This window comes from Peromyscus leucopus, chromosome 18 (assembly GCF_004664715.2).
Source record: "Peromyscus leucopus breed LL Stock chromosome 18, UCI_PerLeu_2.1, whole genome shotgun sequence".
Lineage (NCBI taxonomy): Eukaryota > Metazoa > Chordata > Mammalia > Rodentia > Cricetidae > Peromyscus > Peromyscus leucopus.
Window position 1 is genome coordinate 27,978,210 of NC_051078.1, and position 17,218 is coordinate 27,995,427.

General features: G+C 35.5%; 1 long non-coding RNA gene across 1 annotated transcript in view; it reads right to left on the minus strand.

The window, feature by feature from the left end:
* LOC114707281 overlaps positions 1-13,996 on the minus strand; it is a 663,922-nt gene extending 649,926 nt beyond the window's left edge. The window contains exon 1 of the long non-coding RNA XR_005089435.1: positions 13,553-13,996. This is a non-coding gene — a long non-coding RNA (uncharacterized LOC114707281). The remainder of the gene's footprint in view (positions 1-13,552) is intronic.
* Positions 13,997-17,218: the final 3,222 nt, after the last annotated feature.

Consider the following 17,218-nt stretch of genomic DNA (forward strand, 5'->3'; position numbering starts at 1 on the left):
ACTTATTCAAGAGGAAGTGTTGTTGAATAAGGGCAACTAAATATTCACCAAATATTCTTACAAATAAGAATTGTCTACCTTGATCTTCTCTTCTTATACAGATGTGAAATAATTAATTACATTGCTGTGCAATGAGTATTTTAATAGTGCAAATTTAATTAGTATTTTCTTTCAAATTGTAATTGCGTTTATTTTCTAAAGAAAAATATACAAAATGAAGATGAGAAAGTTATACTGAAATTAGGTTCTGTGTCACAACGAACCTTTGATGATTTTAAAGCTATGAAGCCTAAACATACATCCTTACCTGAGCACACATTAAATAATTGTCTTAGTTACAGTTACTATTGCTGTGCTGAAACACCATCACCAAAGAAACTTGGGGAGGAAAGGGTTTATTTGGCTTATTCTTCCACATTGTTATTCATCATTAAAAGAAATCAGGACAGGAACTCAAACAGGGAAGGACCATGCAGGAGGAGCTGATGTAGAAGCCATGGAGGGGTGCTGCTTAGTGGCTTTGTTGACGTGGTTTGTTTAGCCTGCTTTCTTACAGAAGCCAGGACCACCAGCCCGGTGATGGCCTCACCTACCATAAGCTGGCTCTTCTCCCATCAATCACTTATTAAGATAATGCATTACAGCAGGATCTTATTAGGCATTTTCTCAATTGAGTTTCCCTCTTTTCACATGACTCTAGTTTGTGTCAAGCTGACATAAAACTAGCCAGGATAATAACCATTTTTATAGTAGTTTTATGGAGTTCATAATTTCATTATAAACATCTAATTCTTATTTCTGTATGACACATAGAAAGTCTTTCATGAGTAACAATATTAAAACTATTCAATTATTGATCAAATAAATAAGTTGAGCACAGTATAAATTATTGAATTATCTTCCATTTTGCAACAAATAGTTGCTTCTAATTATTTTTTTTACATATTTAGTTAAACTAAAATCTAATTTAAAAAATGTTGAAACTGTGACCAGAATGTTAGAAAAGACTTTTCCATATAAAAGGTAAAATTTAATAATAAATTAATAAAACGATGAGAAAAGATACATGAATCAATTCACAGATTTTAGAAATAATGTACATTAAATTCAAATATATATTAAAGACTATATATAAATTTGTACAGATAAATGAATACCCGGGCCAAGTGACCCATATATGTTGAAAACTGAGGTCTGAGCTGAGCCAGTACAAGCAGGAAAGCTAGTCTTGCCCCTTAAGGGAGAACTGGTCCAGCAGTTGGGAGAGCTGGCGCTCCCTCTGACTGGCACACGAGAGTTAACTCTGATGGTGTGGGGACAGGAGAGCTGCCCTCCACCCTCTACCCTGTTGCCTGAGCAGGACTGTCCCAGTGGAGGCACAGACTGAACACCTCAGCTACCACCCAGGCCCACACCCATTGCTTTGATGTGCCCCATCCCAACATCTACCCCATCCATGACCTGCTGGAGCACATGAAGGGACTATTTTTGTTGAACCATAGCTGCAGGATCTCCATGACTCAGGGCAACAACAGGATATCCAAGAGGTGTTTCTGTGAGGTTTCAGTATTGATGGTGCTCCAGAAGCCAGAGGCCTTGATCCAACCAACAATTCATTACGTTGAACATTTGCAAGTGAAGCTATTTGGACAAAAGGCTATACTGTGTGGCACACCACAGCTCCCAATGCTACTAAGACAAATGAAGAAGTGATGGTTAGGCAAAGACAGAGGAGCTAAAGGTTTTTTTTTTTTAATTAATATTTTTGTGTTTTAAACTTTCTTTTTTGGGGGGACACAGCAAGTGTGAGGGGCAGATATAGAGTGTTACATAGTATTTTGTATTCTGACAAATAAAGCTTGCCTGGAAATCAAAGGGGAGAGCTATCCACTAATGAACCATAGAGGCCAGGCCGTGGTGGCATATACCTTTAATCCCAGCACTTGGGAGGAGGAAACAGGAAGACCAGGAGTTCAAGGCCATACGGGGCTACATGAGATTGATCCAGTCTACAAGAGAAACAGAGCCAGGTGGTGGTGGTGCACGCCTTTAATCGCAGCACAACTGGGAGATGGAGACGGGAATATAAGGCAGGTGGAAAGAAAATCTTGGCTCCCTCTTTTCAGTCAGAATTCATAAAGGTAAGATGTTTCTAGTGGTTACTGTTCTGCTTCTTTGTTCTCCAGGAAAGCTTCATTTGTCAGAACACAAACAAAATATCACACAAAATCGAGGAACTGGGAAATGAGTAGATTGGAATGCATGATATGAAATTCCCAAAGAATCAATTAAAAATAAAAAAAACACCAAAAAACAGGCATTGACTTCTGCACTTAAAACAACTAATTTTGTGACTCATTAATTAAACATTAAGAAAGGTGAAATATAAAACAGAACACACTAAAACATATTTATATATTTGAGATATTCAAATGGAAAATATGTCTGTGTCTCTCTAACCTAACCTTATTTGAAACAGCAAAAAGATGAGGATGTATTAGTTTGCCAAAGTAGCAAGGCTTCTGTTCAATGGAGGCTTTAAAATATGAGAAATTGCGTAGTGCTGCCAGGAGATTGTGATATTTCTGACTACCATGGAAAAGAAAGCACAGTTAGATACTAGCCAGGACTGCATTATCATATCAGTAAGGACAACTGACAAATGCATGGTATTAAACAGATGACATAGTCTTCCAAACTTGTAAAGCAACCCTTAAGTAAATACCACATTTTGCTATAGAATAAGTATCCTTACAGTTTTAAAACACTTGAAAGAATGAACAGTTACTTCATACAACTGAATGGTCAAATATAATGCAAAAATGAAATATTTTATAGATTCTAAGTTCAACATATGTCCATTCAAGCCTTACATTTTCATGCACTCCTAGTATCATATTTTCTTTTGCTTTCTATGTCTTTTATTCAACAAAAAATAAATGTGTATTTCTAAATTAAAAAAGAACTTTAGTGACCCCCAATAAAAGACAATGGGCTACTGCAATTCTTTGTTTTGTAGGCAGTGGTGTTTTTATTCTTCTTTATGTGGGGCATGCAATTATTGTTGCCTATGGTAGAGAAAGAACTTGATTGTGCTCTTTCATGAATTCTGACCTGTCTCTTACATTACAGAATTCAAAAAGAACATAAGGTTGCATTTCCACAGCTTCTCACAATAACTTAACATCTCTTGTTGTCTTCCCTAAAGACAGCACTATTAGAAACAAAAAACAAGGTTAATTACAAGCCATGTCCACATGCCTATTGAGAATTGTGTTTTGTAATTTGAAAAAAAAAAACATTGAAAGGGAAACTTGAAAGCATCTTTTAACAAATATTAAAGTAGTTTATTCCTAAATTGTAAGGTTACAGAGTAACATTGAAATGCACATATAAACTGACTATATATATATATATATATATACCAATGTTGGTTGCTTATCCATGAGTGAATGTGCAGTTAATTGTGACTGTAAACTGGACTTTAATACCCCTTTTTGTCAATCCATAAGTTTTTGTAGATTTCTCTCTGTGTTGGGCTTTATTCTGATGAATGTGTTTAGTAATTTGCCTATGTGGTTTATTTATGTGCCTACCAAATACCTACCTTCTGTATATCTCCAATCTATATAATAGTAGATTCTTTTTAAATAATTACTTCCTAGAATTGACACATTACTTTCAGTTGTAGTCAAATTTATTATAATTAGGAAATGGTGACCTAACAATACTGTACTATGGCCTGTTACACACTGATCATTATAATTATATGTCATTGAGATATAACTTGTGACAGATAGGTCAAAATACTTTCATCTCAGGTCTCTGCTCGCTCAGCTACTATAGCCTACTCAAATTATAGGACTATTTTCCTGAGGAGAATGTTGATAAATTCTAAACTTGAATGATGGTATCTCTCCATGGCATCTCTATTCCAAGCCCCAATGTGGGTATTTTACAAATGTTTGGCAGCAGTTGGATTGGAATAGCAAATTAAAATATTACATGAATTAATACCAACTACAGTAGTATCATGATTAATGAAGAATATGTGATCATACAAATGTTCTGACCATTCTACAGAAGCTTTGTTTTCCAGTTTTTAGCTTCTTTCTGAAACTTTATCCCACTCTACCCTCAACAAAAGCCCATAAGACAGGGCCATATTCTCAATGATTTCACAATGATAATTATAATTCCCTATATAAATCCCAGTTGTTCTCATTAAGATTTATCTTCTCTGTAGACTATCCTAAATCTTTATCTCTTCTTTTTTTTCCAAAAGAGCAATGAAAATCTTCTTGGTAACACTTCTTAATGAAACTTGAATTATTCTTTAAGGATGAACACTGTGTAGAGTGAGAATAGTCTGAAGAGAGAATAGTCCAACCTACATGGGATTGAGTGATACAAATCCTGTACACTGGAGGATGCATTTGGTAGTGAGATGAGATTGTCTCTCCATCTTCACATTAGTTCCTCGTATACTATAGATTTTCTTTACAAATACCTATGGAAAATCCTTGAAAGAACCACATCTGCCACTCATAGACATGAATATAAAAATCTTCATACACATATCCATGTTGTCCATAGGTCACAATAAGACTTTTTTAAGAAATATTAGATCTAAAAATCATATTGATAATAATGCCTAAACATTATGAACTATAGTTACCCACCTGTGGAAATTAAAAAAGTTAAGGAATTAACTGTTGAAATCCAGGACCACATTTAGAAATCTCCCAATATCTGAAACAGCAAATACTGTTGAAACAACTTCACAAACAATAATCTTAACCTTAACCCAGTTTTATTAATGCCTTAGAAAAGAACAATTATTTTAATTACACGATAGAAATTTTAGGTAATTCTTTTACAGAACAATTAAGGACTGGTGTTTCTGTTGCTTGGTTTTAGCAGATGGCTGACAGCTTCCTCCGGAATAATCATAATTCTGGTTGTAGATTTGTAAATCTGAGATGTATTCTGATCTGTAATTGAGGTGATAGAAGAACAATGTATGAAGTAGGTCAGTTGCATTTACCCCACAGGGAGGAGCTGGCCTACTTTCTTGTCAGGGAGACTCTACTACATTTAAATTCAGCTAGAAAATATAACTCAGCTTCATAAGACCTATTGAAGGCACCTCAGATACAGCTGAAACTTAAAAAGCACAACCCAAAAATTCACACAATATCATTTATGCTCATTAAACATAAAGCAGAATGACCACCTGGCCATTTCCAGTCAAACACACTCTTGTAAAAATTATTATTCCAGTCCATTTTAATTGTGTTTAAATGAGCAGAGTTAACACTATACTTTTAATTATGACTCAATAATTTTAATTACGTATTAGCCTGGTTTGTAAACCATTTCTTTATTTTGCACAGATTATTAAAGTAATAATATTTATGTAAAACTAAAGGTACACATCGGAAATTTCATGTTCATAAATTTGGCCATTAGGTATTGTCTCATCAAACACAGTCACCAACATTTTGAACAAAGAAGTCCTAAAATATCCCATTCTTTAGTAGGAAAGTACAAGTGACATTAAGTATGGTGCTGTCATGAATTATATATTAATATTAAATATTAAATAAGGAATAAACAAGTGGTTGTTTCCTTCCCACTGAACTATATCTCAATACATTTCCCCACAGTTTTCACTGATATTCTTAATGTAATTTAAAAATAAAATCTTGCCTTGTTTTGGGTGCTCTTATAGTGTATTGATTAAGTGTTATACACATGCTCTAACTTCTGGCTATCTTATGCAGAGGAATGATAGGCCATTGTTTCATCTCTTGATGCCTCAATTCTTACTTCCCTAAAATGATGTAAATAATAACTACCATGTAAATATGCTGGTCAGATTCACATGAGGAAAATTCCTCAAGTGATCTTATAGATTTTGCTTTTGGGGGTATTTTTGAGGGGAGCAGGCTGCTTTGAAATTATATATCACTTCAAACATCATTCAAACACTGGAATGCATCAATGTCCCTTTGAAAAGGACTGAGATTGTGTTATTAGATAATCACAACATATGCATGTAGTTTATTGGATTTTTTTTGGAAGAAAGAGATTGATATTTTGATCAGTATTAAAACCAGTTTTTGCTTTTGCAAAAAATAATTCTGTGCTGTTAAATGGAAATGAAAGGCTGTCATTTGGTGAAATTTTAAGGGTCTGAAATGTTAGGGCCATTATTTTTTCAGAGCTGAGGACTAAACCCAGGGCCTTGTGCTTGCTAGGCAAGTGCTCTACCACTGAGCTAAATCCCCAACTCCAAGTTCGGCCCATTTTTAAAATTACTTTGTTGAAATTTCATAACAGTGTGAAGCACACAGAATTATCACAGTTCTAGAACACAGGCCAAGTTCAAGCAGTATCCAGGGCTGTTTTTCTGAAGATCCTCTCCTTGGCTAACAGATTCCTCCCTTTTCACTGGGTCTTCAGTTAATCTTGCCTGTGTGTTTATCTCTCCAAATGCCCTCTGGTACTAAGGACACCAGTCTTACTGGAGTAGAGACTACCTTGTAATTGCTTCTTTAAAGATCTTATCTCCAAATACCACCACGTCAAGGGCCCTGAAATTAGGGTTTCTGTGTTTTTATCAAGTTGAACATAATCAATCCCATAACATCTGCTATTTATTCCCATACAGAAGGTGAACACTAGTTTGTATTATAGAAAACTGAGGAATACATGAATGATAAACAGGATTTTGTGTCTCCTTAAAAAATATTTTTCATTTATTCACAAATTGATAGAGCATCAGAAAAACCTGTTTTCCTACTAAGAATTCAGTTGAATTATTCACAACACATAATATTCTGTAGGGTCTGTCCATGTTGTCGCCAATGATTTAATTTATTTTTAAAAGGTAAATAGTATTCTGTTTTCTATATACCACATTTCCTTTTGGTCATTATCAGTTGAAGAACACCTGGCTTGCTGGCAAAGCATACATCAAAAGCAAAAAAAAATCAACAACAACAAAAAAGTACTGCTGAAGGAAAATTCACCTTGAGGTATTGGTGACCAAGTCACTCGGTTTAAAATTCTGTTTGTATCAAAGATTTTGAGTTAAAATATTGAAAGTATCTTCCTGGAGTTAGAAGAAACACAGGAAATGAACATGTGAGATCTCAGATTCTATTGGAAGGTGACAAATGAAGAAAAGTAAAAGCATTTCAATACTAGAGAACATCTCAAACTGGCAATGTTATGTCATTAACCATGATAACAATGACCGTTTTTATACTTTCCTGAACAGGATCTTACTAAAACTATTTTGCTGCACCTTCTTATTCATTAAATATTACTCTCTGGATATTTTTCTGACAATCAACTTGCGTGGATATGGAAACAAAATTAGGAAATTAAGTTGAAATTAGAACATAGATCATAATATTTTCTTTTGCTTTCTTTTCTGTTTTGGTTCTTTGAGACAGGGTGTCTCTGTGTAGCCCTTGCTCTCCTGGAACCCAGTCTGTAGACCTGGCTGGCCTTGAACTCACACATTTGCCTGCCTCTGCCTTCTGAGTGTTGGGACAAAGGGTGTACTTCACTACCTCCCAGCTCAGATCATAATATTTTAATACTTGATTAAAATTTCTAAGTTTGAGAATCAGAAAGAAATAATGTACAGACTTCCAGGATGTTTAGAGGAGTCAATTCAAGTCACATGTATAAATTGTTTTATGATTAGTCAATTGGGAAGCAGTCACAATTTAAAATAGAATTGATAATGGTGACAGATAAGAAGTGAAAACAATATTGGCAGTATGTACTACTTGGTCCCTAAATGTCAATACAGCTAGAATATGGTATAAAATTCTCTGTAATTATCCTTCTATGTAATTGTCTTCTTGCTCCAGCTACAAAATTCCAATAACACAAAGCATGCTATTTTACCTCTCCACATCACAGGGTATTAAGTAAATTTCCCATATATTCTGAGTATATAATGTACATCAGAAAATCAGACACACATATTGTCATTAATTCTGAGACCCAACTGAAGACAGTTTCCACATAGGACATTGATTTTGTGAGGATTTAAAGTCCCAATCAAGATCAACATCTGGCTGAATTGGACCTTCGCATTTGATAGTTTTACTCCTACTAATAAGCATGTAACTAAGAAGTTGCTGTATAGCCAAGTACACCATCATTTGGACAAAACAGCTGCCTTCAGAACAGGTAAAGATTTTTAACAATACACATCCAGTAGAGGGCTTAGAATACAAAATATATAAAGAATTTAAAGAACTAATTATCACAACAGAATAACGCAACTTAAAAATCAGATACAAATGTAAACAGAAAATTCTGAAGAGAGGAATTTCAAATGGCTGTGAAACATTTAAAGAAATGTTCAACATCCTTAATCATCAGAAAAATGCAAATCAAAACCACTTTGAGAATTCATTATACTCCCCCAAAAGTAGCTAATATCAGTGAAACCACGGACACTGATTCAGGCAGATGGGAGTGCACATTTGTACAAATATTATGGAAATCAGTGTGGCAATTCCTCAAGAAAATGCTAATTAATTAGCCTCAAGATGCTGCTATACAGCTCTGGGGTATATACACTAAGGACATGGCCTCCTACCAAAGAAATATTTGCTTAACCATGTTCATTGACGCTCTACTCATAATAGCTAGAAAATAGATACAATCAAGATGTCCCTTAGCAGATGAATGGATAAGGAAAATGTGCTACATTCACACAATGGAGTATTACTAAATTCTTAAAACCATGGCATAATGAGATTTGTAGGTAAATGGATGGAACAGGAAATAACCATCCTGAGTGAGATTATCCTAGATCCAGAAAGACAAATATGGTATGTATTCACTTCCATGTGGATATTAGCTCATAAGGAGATGATAACCAAGCTACAACCCATTGAACCAAAAAGGTTTGGTTTAGAATAATGGGCTAGGTCAAATAGAAAGATCTTGTTAGGAAACAGAAATAGAGTAGTTATGAATGGATGGGAGTTGTTAGAACAAGAAGATCAAGTGTTGAAGAGGAGAAGAAAGAAACCTAAATTTAAGACCCATTAAAGGGGTAGTATAGAAAACTATATATATATATATATATATATATATATATATATATATATATATATATACATGCAATCTAAATGCTATCACTAAATGATGAAGGAGACAGTCTCAGCTAGATATCCCTTATCACCAAATGAAGTTTCCAGGACTGGAACTGGGTTATAGCTAATTGAGTTGTTGGCCAAAGGGGTCCTTTGAGAATTCCCAAACAACCCACGATGTTACTACGACTATAAGTTGTTCTACAAAAACTGATGCCAAGAGCCCATTGCTGAGGATAATACCTACACAGCTCAGTGAAGATGGAAAATTGGTACCTACATGGATCCTTTGCCCCAACATTCTACAGTCTTTGGTATAGGAAGCTCTTCTGCACACTACTAAAAGAAAAACATAAACACCAAGACATCCATTAACCATGATTTATATTTGTGTCCTGCCTGAAAGATATGTTAGGGCAATGGTGGTGGCACAAAGTTTATAGGAGTAACAAACAAGTACCTGATTTCACTTAAGGCCCTTTCCCAGAAATGTAGCCATTGCTCGACACTGCTTAGGTGACCGAGAAGCAGAGATTAGGTAGCCAAGGGACCTAAAACCAAATACTATTATTATAGAAATAAATAAATAGTAATAAAATGACTGATAGTGACATTGTGCTCTACTCATAGATTAGTCCCTTGCTCATCCATCAACAGAGAAGCTTCCACCTGCAGCAGATGGAAACAAACACAGAGACCCACTGCCAGATATCATACAAAGAGTGAGATACTATAGAATACTAAGTTCAAAATGGGATGTCTCTATTAAAACCACCCCCTAGGGAACCCTGTGGTAGAGGAGTCAGAAAGAATGTAAGGGCCAGAGGGGATGGAGGACACCAACAAAACAAGGCCCTCTAAATAAATCAAGGGATTAAATGTCAGATACACTTATGCAGACTGGAGCAGCACTGGTCCACATGAATTTCTCTTCATAAATATTATGCCTTCCACTATAGTGTATTTATGGGGTTCCTAAGTGTGCAAAAAATGTGAAAGTAAACCTCAGATTCGACTGCCTTTTCTTGAGCTTTGTTCCATCTTCTTCTTTTTTTCTGTCCTGTTCTGATGTGTTATTTTCATTTCATTTATTTTATGATTTATCATTATCCCTTAGAAGCCTGTTTTCAAACTAGAGGTAGAAAGGGAGTGGACCCGAATGGGAGCAGGGGTGGGAGAAATTGGGTAGTAGAGGGAAGGGAATCCAGAATCAGGAGAAAGACATCTTTTTTTTTTTCCAATATAAGTAACAATGAGAATTTCCTGTGTTTTCACAGCAGCAGCTGCTATTTATTTTAACTAAAGTTCTCATGTATTCACTTGGTTCCTTGAGGGGTGGTTGTCTGTGCTGGAACTGCTCTGAGCAGCTGGAATGTGGGGTCATCTCCCTAGTAGAGATAATAACAAAATACAATGTAAATAAGAGGGTTGAAGGGTAAGGACTAATGAGCAAGAGGATTTATTGTCATCTGTTTGTTGTGTCCTTTGGGAAGAAGTACAAGAGAAATGAGATACAGTTATGTCTATTTTACTTGCTAATTTATGACTGGTAATTAAGCTATTTGATATCTATATAAAATATGTCTACTAGTTTCTAAAACTAATCAATTTCTAATTGTATATTTGCATGCATAATGTTTTTGGTATATCTACAAGTACTTCATTACCCAAAGGTAAAACACTATCAAAGTTTAATTTCTTACTTAATATGGCTATGATATAACAAACCAATCCAACATACATGTGTTTTTGAGAAATGGAGAGACAATGTAGCTTCAGTTAGAACCTTAATGTTCTTTATTTGAGAGGCTATGATAAAATTGCCTTTGAGATGAGTACCATATATCCAGTGTTGGTTGTGCATGAATTGTTTGATATGTGGTCTCTCTAAGCAAATTTCTTAAAGGTAGATATCTTTATTGCATTCACACAAATAACAGGCCAGAGGTACATAGAGATCAAGGAACTTGCTTACTGTAGATAATGATTTTTGTATTACCCTCAATCCAATGTTTTGTTCATTACAGTACTTTTACATATGGGATGGAGTTAAAAGAGAATTTGAAATCAACCATATGATCTGCAGGAGTCCTCAATAAAGATAAATTCAAATGACAGACTAAATATTAGATATTCACACATCATATGTATGTAAGAGGTCACTAAACAGGCCAGGTTTAATTTCCCCATTTTCTGTGGATCAATTAGAGGCACTGAGATATTAATAAACTATTTGATTTAGAAGAGGGTGGCATTACAGGTTTTCTTACTACATGTTGCTGCAAACACATCATGAGCACTCAATAAATGTTATTTAGTAGCAAATAATAAAATGAAATTACCGTAATATATTTAGCAATGAACTCACCATAAGATGAAATAAAATAACTTTTAGTACTAGAACAAGAAGCTGAGCCAATTTAAATAGTTGGGTGAGTAAATGCACCCTATGGGAAGGCAGAGGTGCTGGCATGATTGTAGTAAGAAAGGTTAATATGAGGCCAGTGTGATAAGAATTTTCATTGTAATTTGGTAGGTAGAGCTAATTTTCCAGTTTGTCCAGTTCATAGGAGGTTCTAAAGTAAATTTGCTACTTATTATTTAGCTGTTACCATCTAACTTCCCTGTGCTCAAACCTGATACAACTACGTTTGATTTTATATTGGTAATCTTCTTTTTAAAAAAATGTATTCCCTAAAATAACATTCCTAGTGTTCTTCAGAACAGAGACTGAAGGTTTAAGAAGAGTCAGTGGTTAAAATGAAATGGGCACACCTTGTCCAGTAGGTTTCATAAGCCATTGATTTGGGAAGCTCTGAGGTTCCAAAACGTGTACTTTCCGAGTGTTCTATTGCAGATTTAAATTGAAGCGTTTCATTATTGTTGAAGAAGCCAGAAGAGGAACAAGTGGAAACAGAGGTTCCACTAAAGAGAACAGCCTGCCATATGGAAGTGTCCATAGGAAAAACCTCAATTTAAGCTCCTGTCCTTCAATTCCTTGCATGATTCAAGAAAGAAAACACTTAAAAGTAGAGTTTGACGATTCTATTCTCTTTGCTCTTTTCCATTTTTCTGTTCTTTTGCCTTCACAATCCCATCCGAGCATAAGGGGAACACACTAACAGTGACTGTTTTTGTGACTCCTTCTCTGTCTCTCTCGTTTTTTTTTTTTTTCCCTAATACTCCTCCAATGCTCCCAAGAAAGTAGAACATTTCCTAAGTGCTCTTGCAAAGCTCAGTCACCATTTCCTCTTCTAAGTCTGTGATTAACCCACAGATGGGTGCACAAACTCTGCATTCCAGTCCAAACACAGCAGCTGGTATCTGCACCCCACGCCAAATAAACCTGCAATTCCCTTGAGTCTAATAGTCATTTCTCATCATGGAAAAGTACCAGCAACACAGTAGGTTTCACTGAGCCCATTCACACAGTTCAAAAGATGTTAAAATGCATCTAAATCCCTTAACTCTGTGGTTTAAAAAGATGTCCTCTCTTGCTTTATAAACTCTGTTGGTCTGGGCTTGCATTTTACCTAGAATCCTCTTTCCTCTCTGATGGAGAATACAGTGCCCCAGTCTACACACACATCTTTAACTTTTGAAAAACACAGAGAGAAGTCACCCTTTCCAGTTGCAATAGATCATTGTACAATATGTGATATTTCACTTAGGATAAAGATATTTTATTCCCTTTCCTTAGCTCAGCTACTGTTCAGAAGTTTGTCAGCTTTTACTTTACTAAACGCTTTTCCCACCAAAGGGAAATGTTAACATTTTCATTTGCCAAAAGAAAGAACTTAAATAATTTTTACAATATATTTCACTAGCAGGGTAGTGATTAATATTAATAAATTTCCTTCAAAAACACAAATATAGATCAGCAACACAAACAATGTGCCCCCTTATCATTTCCCAGGAAATACTTCTACTGGAGTTCATCTAAATTAAACAGTTCCATCATTCATATATCTGCATAAACATCCATGACAAACAGCACATTTAATACCAGCGTTGGATAGAAAGTATTTGCCAAGACGGAGAGAAAATATTATGACTATTCCAAAACACACAGGCTTAAGCAAGTTTCCAAAGTATGTATTTCCCTTCATTATTGGCTGCAGCCACAAAAGGAAAATCCTCCAGAGAATTAATATGAACTTATTATAATGCAGCCTGCAGCACGGTTTTGTTTTGGTTTTTGCCTGTTTTGTGCTGACACTGCAATTCCAAGTACATATACTCGTCTTAATAAAGGAATCCAATTATTTCACACACAAACATGCAGCAGTAAAGTGCCATCACTCAGTCAATACTGACTCTTTAACATCTTTCTCTATTTACAGGTTGGTACTCCCAGCTCATTAGCTTATTACTTGACAAATAGGAGAGGGTAATGAATTGAGAAAATAACTACGTACCTTCAGAGAAAACCTGCCCGATAACAATAATCCATTAGGAACCTGGCAATATCCTCTGATCTATTGCCCGCAAAGCTACGACTGGATGGAGAGTTTCATTCCCTGGGCTCAGCTCTCCAGAAGAAAACCAGCACAATTTAAATATTTCTTGGAATGTGACAGCTCTCTAGATTCCCCGGTTGCATTCTGTTCCCCAGGGAAGGCAATCTGGTGTTCCTGTGTGCACAGAGCAGTGAAGATGAATTGAAAACGCTTGAGATAAATTAGGAACGGCTAAGTTAAACTGTCTCTGCTCCAGACTCTCATCTGCAGTCTGCAAGCCTGTTTTTCTGTGAAAAAGCTAGATGGCAGGCTGCCTCGGTAAGTTCTTCTCAAGCGACAGCGAGCATTTTCAATGAAGAAAAATTCTGCCATTATCTAAGCTAATGTGACTGCTGCTAAATCTAGTATTTTAAAGTGTCTACTGGCACGGAATTTATTTGCACTATTGCTTTCCTTCAAACTACACTCCAGAATCCATACCGTCAAGACAGATACACTTCTATGGGATGAAAGCAAAGTTTTTAGTTAAAATAAATTTTCTCTTTTTTTTTTCTTTTTCCATGGTCATTTATTTGTCAGAAATTTACTCTTTTGTTTGCATTCATTTTATTATAGCTTCTCTATATAGTTTATAATATACAGACATTTTTGTTTAACCTTATAGTATGCATACATGAAAAATGGTATTTTTAAGTGACAATCTCTTAAATGTGCACAGTTCCACATAGAAATACATAGTTTTCAAATGTCATACAAAATCCAAAAGGTACATTAAAAAAAGGAAAAATGTCTAATTCTAATAAGTAACCAAAGAAATAAATTTAAGCTCATTGTCCTGAATATCAAATCATTTTAATAATACTCTGGATTTGAGACATAAAGTAGAGTTCCTCTGGTGTATTGCCATCAAGCAGAGCTCTAAAGGATTTTTTAAATGCACAGATCCTTGTCTTAGATTTGTCATATGAGAAAGAATGTAATATTTAGACAGAGCAGGGCAATTAAGGGCACAGAAACTTATGAGAATGTGTGCACTTTGAAAAAAAATCCAGTGCCTATGAAATTAATCTTCTGCCTGTGGTGTGTTTGCATGTGGCAATGGCATGTTTAATATGTGATGGTCTGACGTCTAAGCCATGTCTTGGTTCCAGGATAAGAATGGAGTTGATGTTTGTCTGGGAAATCAAAGGTAAAGACAATCATCTGGGAATCAGAAAAAAAAAAAAAAAGATCAAAATCCTATTTTTTATTTGATCTGGAATTATTGCTGGAGGAGGGTGTTTATTTATTCTGGAGGATGGTGTGTGTACCAGAAACAAAATATAACATCGTAGCTGGATGCCACCAACCCCTCCTATGTCTCCAAACTCTTAGCCAAAAAAAAAAAAGAAAGAAAAAAAAAGCACCAATATTCACCAGGGTACTAAGATATCTAAGCTATGAAACCAGTAAGTGTGACATTGAATCATTAAAGTTTACCTCCTGGACATCACCAACTCTGCAGTGATTATATACATTACCTATCTCTCATCTTTTTCAACCCTCGTGCCATGCTTCCCACAGTCCATCACATCTTACCTATTTAATGGTAAGAATCATCTTCTCAACATGAGTCACTACCTTGATCCTTTGTTAAAGAAATTTTTTATTCGATTTACATACCAACCACAGATACCCCCCTCTTCCCTCCTCCTGCCTCCCCAGCCATCCCCCCTCCAAGGCATCCCCCATCCCCTCCTCTGACAAAGTAAGGCCTCCCATTGATCAGCTTTCTTTTTAATACTTGTCATTTACTGTTCTTAAATTTAAAAAAAGATCTAATAGTCTCGATTATGATTTATGTATTCATTATTGCCTGGAGAATGATGCCCTGCATCTTTACAATAATTTGTCTGCCCTGTGAAGTATTACTCATTTTTATCAGAAGTCATCAAACAGAAATCACAGCAGGGAAGCATTACAGGTTTTACCTCAGCCTCTCACACACTGGGCTTCTTCCCATAACTCTCTGCCAGAGCAAGTGATTCTGGTGAATTGATAGATATTTAGACTAGTATAGTTGAGCAGAAAGCAAATAAATAAAGCTTTACCAAAACAGGGATGTAACGCACTTATAATTCTTGCTTAACATGTACAATGACCTGTGGTCAATCTCTATTACCATTAAATAAATACACATACATTTATTGTATGGTCAAATGGTTTCCACCAAGAGCCCAAACAACATCTCCTGAAAAAAGAACATGCTTCAAGAAATGATGCTGAAAGAATAGGTCATTGATATGCAATAGAATGAAACTAGACAATTATCTCATAAGACATGTAAATTAATTCAAATGAGTGAAAATTAAATCATAAAAGGTTCAACTGTAAAATTATTAGAAGTAAATGCAGGGGAACTCATTTATGACACGGATTTTGATAATGCTTTCTTGGACATGACATTCAGGTCCTCAGTGAACATGTAATAACAGTCAAATCAGACTGCATGAAAACCAAATGACTGTTTATTAAAGGATTCAGCCTAGTGGAAAAGAACTCACAGAACTGGAGAAAGTATTTGCCAAAACAAATGTAATGAATGAGTGTAATCTAGATGCATTTAACGGCTAGCTCAGATACTGCAAATAAGTTGGGACTTCTGCCTTTTGTGGGATGCCCATACTATAAGACTGAAGGCTCAAGGAACATCTCAGAAGAGGGCCCAGTAGAATGGTAAGAAGATGTGAAGGAGTGTAGTGAGGTGCTGCCTTCTGGGCATAACATGTCTGATGCACTCATAAACTTAGAGCTGCTACAGTTGCCAGTACAGAGTGTTAACAAGACTGAGTCTCTCAACATCCTTCAAAGATGGGGATATGCGGTTATGGGACCTGCCTGGGCCCTCTCTTGGGATCTCTTGGCTGTTGAAGGCTCTTGTGAGAGCAGAGGGTCAATATCTTCAAAGGTGAATCCAGTGGTGAGTTTTCTGAGTTCCAGTCCATAGCCCCAAACATGCCCACATTGAGAGAGGTCAACTTAAAGGTTCACAAAACAAAAAGAATTCACAACAAAGAGACAGGAAAGTTTGAAAGGAACTTATCAACAGAAGAGAGCATAAAAGTGGGGTGAAAGGAGGACTAAAAAAGATGAGAATGTGACTGTAATGTAACATATGCATATACGAAACTAAAAAGTAAATTAACTCATAAACTATATACAAAGAACTACAGCAATTCAACAATAACAACAAAAATACTGAACAATCTCCTTTAAAATAGGTTTAAAAGACTTGATAGAAATTTCTGCAAAGAATATATGTGGCAAATAATGTCATTAACAGATGCTCAACATCATTAGTCATTGAATGAAGGCAGATAAAACCAGACTATGATGCTGCCTCAAACCTATTCAGATGGACAGCTCCTAGGCTAGACTCTAATAAGTGTTGACAAGGATGCTAAGAAAATAGAATTCTTCTCTAAAGTTAGGAATGTCAAATGGAGCATCTAGTGTGAAAAGGTCATATGGTTGTGTCTCAAAAATAGAATTAACATATAAGTCAGCATTTAAACTTCTGGTGATATACTCAAAAGAACTGAAAGTCCTTGAAATATATCATTATTATTTACATCTATTTTTAGC